Source organism: Cupressus sempervirens, chromosome 9 (genome assembly GCF_028749045.1).
Source record: "Cupressus sempervirens isolate cs-2001-9-10 chromosome 9, ASM2874904v1, whole genome shotgun sequence".
NCBI lineage: Eukaryota > Viridiplantae > Streptophyta > Pinopsida > Cupressales > Cupressaceae > Cupressus > Cupressus sempervirens.
The window spans coordinates 627,453,193-627,460,713 of NC_143126.1; positions in this window are offsets into that span (position 1 = coordinate 627,453,193).

Here is a 7,521-nt window from a genome sequence, read left to right on the forward strand (position 1 = left end):
AGAGTTACTTATGATATATGAATGATGAAACTTCATTCTAGGTAAACATATCATATGCATTTGAATTTTGTAATCTTAGTCATTCTGGAAGATAAATCTGGTTGATTAAAGCAGTTAAAATTTATTTTATAGTATTAAGATATGTAAGTATTATTAAGCTAATACAATAGTTTAATTATATTTATGTAAACTTAATATTATAGATTTCGTTCCTATTGCTATAATGACCTAGAATTTACCTTTGAAATCAGCAGAATAAGATGAATTACAGTTGGATAAGGAATGGATTATTATGTTGTTAACTGGTTTGTTATCCTTTGTATATACATTCTTAGAATATCTGGTTGATGTGATTTGTAAGAATAGATGTGATGAACATATATCGGGGTGGCTGAATTTGGTTAATCCTATTCAGTTATTTAATATAGTGAAAACATTAAAATAAACCGGGTGGGTTAAATACATAAGTAAAGTTAAAAGGTCTTACCTATGACTTGAACCTAGAACAGTTGAGTACAGAGAACAGGGAAAAACTCTATTACATCATTTGATGAGTATAAAGAGATTTCCGCTTTGAGCTAACTATGAGCATACCAATTTTGGATGCAAAACCTTAGCACCATAGTGATGACACCTCAGTATATATATGAATCATTTATAGGTTATTCTTAGTGCGAGTTTAATTATGCATTGTTAAGAAAATGTTTACTTCTTGCATATTAGATTTTGAGTTGCACTATGTTAAATGGAACAAATATCTACATTATGGTTATGTGAATGTTTATCCTAACATTTATGCAGGTGGATTACGTTTTTTTTTAACTCAGTGTATACTGAGCCCTCTTTATGTTGTGTTGCAATGTTGTGTGTTTTCAGGTGCTTCAAGGTGATTAGTTGATAGCTAAAAGATTACTGTTGAAGTTGTATCTTGAAATAGAATCTATTCTTATAGGGTCCATATGTTGGACATAGATGTTAAGAAAGATATCATTCTCTGTTATTGTATTGTACTCTATATGTAGAAAAGTCATGATGAAAATTTTATGGATGATATCATCATTTGTTATGAGATTTACGAATTGAAAGTGAATTATTCATTTATCTTGTACTTGGTTTGAGTGGTAGTGTATTAAAAAAATAAAAAAATTGTTCTTTGTTTCTTTATTTATTTCTTATGTCTAGTGTGGCATTATACTTGGTATCTTATTTAATTAAAAATTATCCTAACATTTATGCAGGTGGATTACGTTTTTTTTTTAACTCAGTGCATACTGAGCCCTCTTTATGTTGTGTTGCAATGCTGTGTGTTTTCAGGTGCTTCAAGGTGATTAGCTGATAGCTAAAAGATTACTGTTGAAGTTGTATCTTGAAACAGAATCTATTCTTATAGGCTCACTAATAATTTTTTCGTCAGTGTACTGCCGTGAGGTCTGGCTGACGGCACAGAAGTCTGCCGCGATGTCCGTGCATGGGGAGAAGCGGAAGGAAGACGGAGGAGACAAACGGCGTCATACCCAACCAGTCAAAATAACTGGCTGGGTAGTCGTTGCCCCGCCAAACTAACAGGAGAGAGAGGAATCGGGAAAAGATGCATGTCGAATAACGGAAACAACCCATTATAACGAAACCACGTACTAGTGTTAATGTGACGAGGAGGTTTAATGATTATGTAAGTGGCAACGCTTATGTGAGCTGAAATATGAATGAATCAAAAATAAATGTGAGGAAAAATCTTGGAATATTTATGTGCAAGCCTAGTAGTGGTGGAAGATGTAATGATTGAAATTATGTAATTGCCTAAATTATGGATATAGTTGCATTTAATGTTTTACATGTAAATTCAAATCAAAATTAAAATCACATTGTAATTATTTATTTTTCTAAACTAAAAAATATCATCTTATGAAATTCATAAAGAAAAATAGAAAGTTTGTATCAAAGTGATCATAATCAATTGCATTGAAGTTAAATATATTTTTCATATTTTATTATAATTTTATATTATTTTTATTTTATTTTTAAATTATTTTTCAAAACAAGAATTATATTCTTTCTATCTAATTATATAAGAAGTATAATTTAAATATAACAAATGTGAAATTAATTTTTAAATTAATTATATTTTGTGTACGATCTTAGTAAAAGAAAATTGATGCCTTCGTAAAGCAAACAAATAAAATAAAAACTTAATTGAAAAAATAAAATCTCACTCAATTTGTAAAAACATATAACATAAAAAAAAATCATAATACCAACATTTTCTATTTTAAATTAACAAAAATATTAAAATTAATTAGTAACAATATACAAACTATAATTAAGTATAATGAGAATTGGTTAAGGTTTTTATTCAAATCAATATGATGAGACAAAATATTTAAATGAAGTAAAATAAAGAATTCTCAGAATAAAAGAAATAATAATAATAATAATTTTCTCATGAGCCCTAGTAGTTTTGTATCTATGTGAGGATTATATTTTCAAAAGAAGACAACTAGAGTTGAGCATATATCTAACCTCATTTAATTATATTTATAAATACTTTTAAAAACATGTAGAATAAAATAATAGCAAAACATATTTTTTAATTAAAATTTTCAACTTTAAAATGATCTTAACATTAAAAGAAAACAAACAAATATCATTTAAATAAGTCATCTTAAAGAATAATAAACATTATAAATTTATTTAAATTTAATAAAAAAACATATTATTCAATTTTACCTATTAAAAATATTATTATTAACAATTCAAAATGGCATATGATCTAATTGGACACTGGAAGTATTTACAAGGACTCCAACTCTACCAAGCTCTTGTTTAATTTTAGATTTGTTAGTAAAGAATAGAGGAAATGAATGAAGAAACTCTATTATCAAATGGATTGAAGGTCAGCATTTCATTGTGCCAAAATAATTACATTCCTTAACCTTATGAAGGTTTAAATTCTTCTATTCTATTTCATATCTAGTCAGACTAAATCGCACATTCAAAAAAAGTATCCCTGAAAAGTTCCAGGGGTACATGTATTGTGACCAGACAAGTCTTTGAAAAGAGGAACTGATGGTTGCACTCTTTTACCATGAATTCACCTTGCCTACCAAATTTTGCCGTCTCATCCATTGAATATACATGTCAGCCACAATAATTGGAAGGGAGTGCTTTGTTGGGAAATATCAAATCAAATGTGACAAGAACATTAGTTGCATTAATTCCATTCTTATCTCTTGCATTTGAACTCTAACATGAGCATTAATTAGATTCTTATCTTTGTATTTTTCTATATTTTTCAACTTAGGAAAATAGATTTTATCTCCAGGAAAATAGTTCTTAACCAATGATAAAAAAAGATTTTTCTTCTGTTAAATGAATTTTAAAATATACAGTCTAAAACTTTAGAAAAACTAATGTTTACTGGGGAAAAAAAAAAGAGGGGGGTAAACAAAAACGTTAGTTCCCTGCCTATAAGGCAGGGACTAATAACAAAACGGCATACTAGTGTTCATATCACGAGGAGATGATGTAATGACTAGCGATTGCACCTAATGTTGCAATAAGGACACCGAAGATAAATATGTTATGTATTAATTTTTTGGTGAGAAATAACATTTATAAAAAATTGAGCCCATATATTCAAACAAATATAAGTACATAAGTTTATGTAGCAAAAAGACAGCTTTCAATGGACCCACTAAATTCAAGTTGGGTATTGCTTATTCCCGATAAAGAGACTCATAACACAAGCAAGAATCAAAACATGTGTGCAATGAAGGAGTAACATGTAAATACTTTCAATTGATTTAATGGCATGACTAGGGAATAATTAGTTTGAAAATGAAATATATACAGAGTTTCTAGAAAACCTACCATTAAGGGAAAACAAAAGTAATATGTGAATGGCATAAATAGGAGGTGGTTGAGCACGGTGTGGGCCTTGGAAAATTGAATGTTTAAAGTAAATAGAAACCTTCATGAGCATCTTTAAAGCATAAGCAATGAAGGGGCCAAAATTGAAAAACAACATACATTCAATATATTACTAAATATAAATGATGAATTTTCATTCCACGGTGAAGGAATTAAATTAAAGAAGAAGCATTATTGAAATTTGAATGGGAAATACAATGAATAAACATTACTATACGTAATATCACATATTACAAACATGATTTGTGTTTCAATTTGTGATATTGATGGCATGATTTTTGTAAGCATGTGTGACAAAAGAACATAGCATATAGTTCAAAAAATATTCAAAATTAAATAAACCAAAGTTGGAAAGAAATATAATTTGCCAAACATTGGCACAAAGTCATATGCAATAGTCTATTAAGGGGAAAGAAACAGTCCATTAGGGGGAAAATGACAAGGGTATACATGTCTTACCCAAACTTATCTACAGCTATAAAGAACATGCAATTAAATATAGGATTCATAAATTAGATTAATTAAAATACATACTTGTAAAATCAGGTGATACAACAAATTCCTTTGTGATAATGGAAACATGAATTGTTTGAAGGCAATGTTATGTTGTTGATGACCCTATATAACATTACAAGGACAGAGTAATACATATATTTCTAAAGCAAAATTGGTGTCATTGTTTAAAATCTCGAGGCAAAATACATACAATTCGCTATAGTACTCATAATTAATCTGGTCTCTTTGACAACAATCCAAGTCATGGATAGCACAATGGTGAATAGAATAAACTTTTCCTTAAATCTATTAAAGCAAACTCCATTCTACAAAAAAATGGTGGACATCCTTGAGTGAAACGTATTCAAAGCCCAAATACGAAGGCTTGAAAACATGCAAGAAAATGGCAGAATAGAAATGGTGATCTATGAGATTGGAAACATGGAAAACAACGAGGAATCCTACAAAATACGCAAGAAAATTTTATACACCTTAAAACCCAACCATTTCAAGAGCTAAAATTAGATCCCTAAGATCTGCAATAGCATGCATTGTTTACCTCAAAAGGAATAAATCTCGCCACTTACTCTAGTTCACATAAAACAACCATTTTTCAGAAAATATACCTAATAAAAGAAGAAGAAAAATGCTCAACAAGTAAAGGAGTAAGATACTAAAAATGTATGAAACATTACCCATAATTCACAAAGAAAAATTCCTTCTCAAACACTATTATAGGCATACTTTAACATTGATGAAAGGCAAAAAACTTTATCAACTTGATTCTAGACATTATTAACATTAATTGAAACAAGAGATAAATAATCAAGAAAGCAATATTTTCAAGGCATGCAGTACCATTTTATATCATTCCACCAAATTCAAATCTTACCATAAAAATGGAGAACATAAATTCCATGCACAACAAACACAAATCCCCAAAGCCACATCCATCATATAATCAAGCTAGGGTATGATTGCTGCAACAGAAAAACAACCATAAGCTTCAATAATTTTATAAAAAAAAGAGAAATAGAAGAGAGAAAGAAAGAAATTTGAAGAAATTTTTCAAATAAAGAAACTAATTTAATTGATCAGAAACATTTTAGGGGGTGAAAAATCCAATCCATTCCTTACCGAATGAATTTTAATCAATCAAAGAGAAAGCAATGAAAACTTGGAAATTGCAAACGTAGTCTAAAGAAGAGGAGGTGATAGAAGGAAGGATTTAAAGGGTGGAAACATAATTTGGGGTAAATTTGAAACTTGACCCATATGCACGAAAATGCGGAGAGTTTATATTGATTCCATTCTGAGTCACCATGGCAGAACCTAAATTAAACGAACAAGTAATCAAACTTGTCGCAGGGGCAGGAAAATGTTGGGCGCTTATTCGATTGACGATGGAGGAATCTAAATTCACCTTAACAAAATGGAAACAACAACAAGGAGAAATGTACTCAAATATTGGAAAGGATTACACTTGTCATGCAACGTGAAAAGAATTTCAAATTGGACATTCCTATTTTGAAAACACTCAATGAAAAATGCATTATAATATTGTAAAGAACTACACTTGTAATGAATTGCAAATTTTACATGCCTATTTTGATGTTATGAAATTAACGCTTGAGATCAGTTCAATCATCTTGCATCCTATATTAATGAATACTGATCGTTGATTTTAAAATCATGTTTTGAGACCTCAGAAAAGGGACGCCTTCAGCATAATTATATAAGTTGCAATAGCTATGAGCTGAAATATGAATGAATTTAAAATATTTTAAAATTGGTAATTGCATCAAAGGATAAATCGATAGGAGAGTGATATGTTTGATGTAGAATAAAAGTGGAATAGTATGCACCAATGCAACATAGATTGGTTAGATAGTACAAAGACTATCATTCATTAGGATTATAGTTTAATTAAGGGTAGAATTAGTTAGTTAGATGAGGATTGCTATTTAATTAATATTAGTCTTTATTAGAGTTACATTTTTACTAGAATTGAAATATAATCATGGTTTAATTATATTTAGATTAGGTTTTGATTTAGAGGTAAGGTTTAATTATATTTAGAGTTATCTTTCAAGTTGGATTAGATTAGGGTTAATATTATGATATATACTTAAAATTAATAATATAATATAAGATTATAGGTTAATTTGTTTATATTTTATATAGATTAAGATTCAATTTTGTTTAGCAAAATTTTTAGGGCTAGGTTTAAGGATTCATTTATCAAATGATCCTTATTTTTCATCTTTTGGAAGGTGCTATAAGCTCAAATTTATTATTATTTTTAATTTATTTTTTTGTGGTTGGTAATGAGAGATTATTTTATTAATATTTAGAAGATTACATTACATAGAAAGATTAATAAAATGGCCAATTTAAATAAGGCTTAAAACACCTAGTTGGGTCCCACTTTCTAATATAATCATTACATAACATGGGGTCCCAAATCCAGACACAACAAAACCAACCATCCAACATGCCATCTAGAAACTTCATCAACAAACCACCACTTCTGCCATGTTGCATCCTCGAACTCGTTCTCCATTCACCTTCAAGTTGTTGTTATTCCATGATCTTTCCCATCATCTTGATCATGTTGCTCACAAAATAAGCATTACCTATCCCCTATTATCATTGTCATAAACGTCTGAACATTTACCAGCCTTAAAACATCATGAGCCCTTTAGAGCCCTTTACATCAATACCATTTTCTTGCAACTTCCCAAAAAAATGTGGTTTCAAAAAGTCCATTTACGCTTCACGAGCCCTTCACATCGAAACCATTTTCCTGCAACTTTCAAAAAAATACCTTCAAACAACTTCTCATCACCCTTCACGTTGTCACCAATCCTTCCACCAACGTCCTCTCGAGTCCAAATGATTTAAACTTTCATCAAATACATAATTGATCAAATCCTTCACTCCACTTCATTGCAACTTTATACTAAAAACATCCTTACACCAAAAAACATCAAACCATAATTCAATTTTGTAGAAAAATCACCTAAACCACCAATCATGTTCATCACAAAGTAGCAAACTATCAACTTCTTGAGGGAGTCACTAGAAGCCCTATTACAC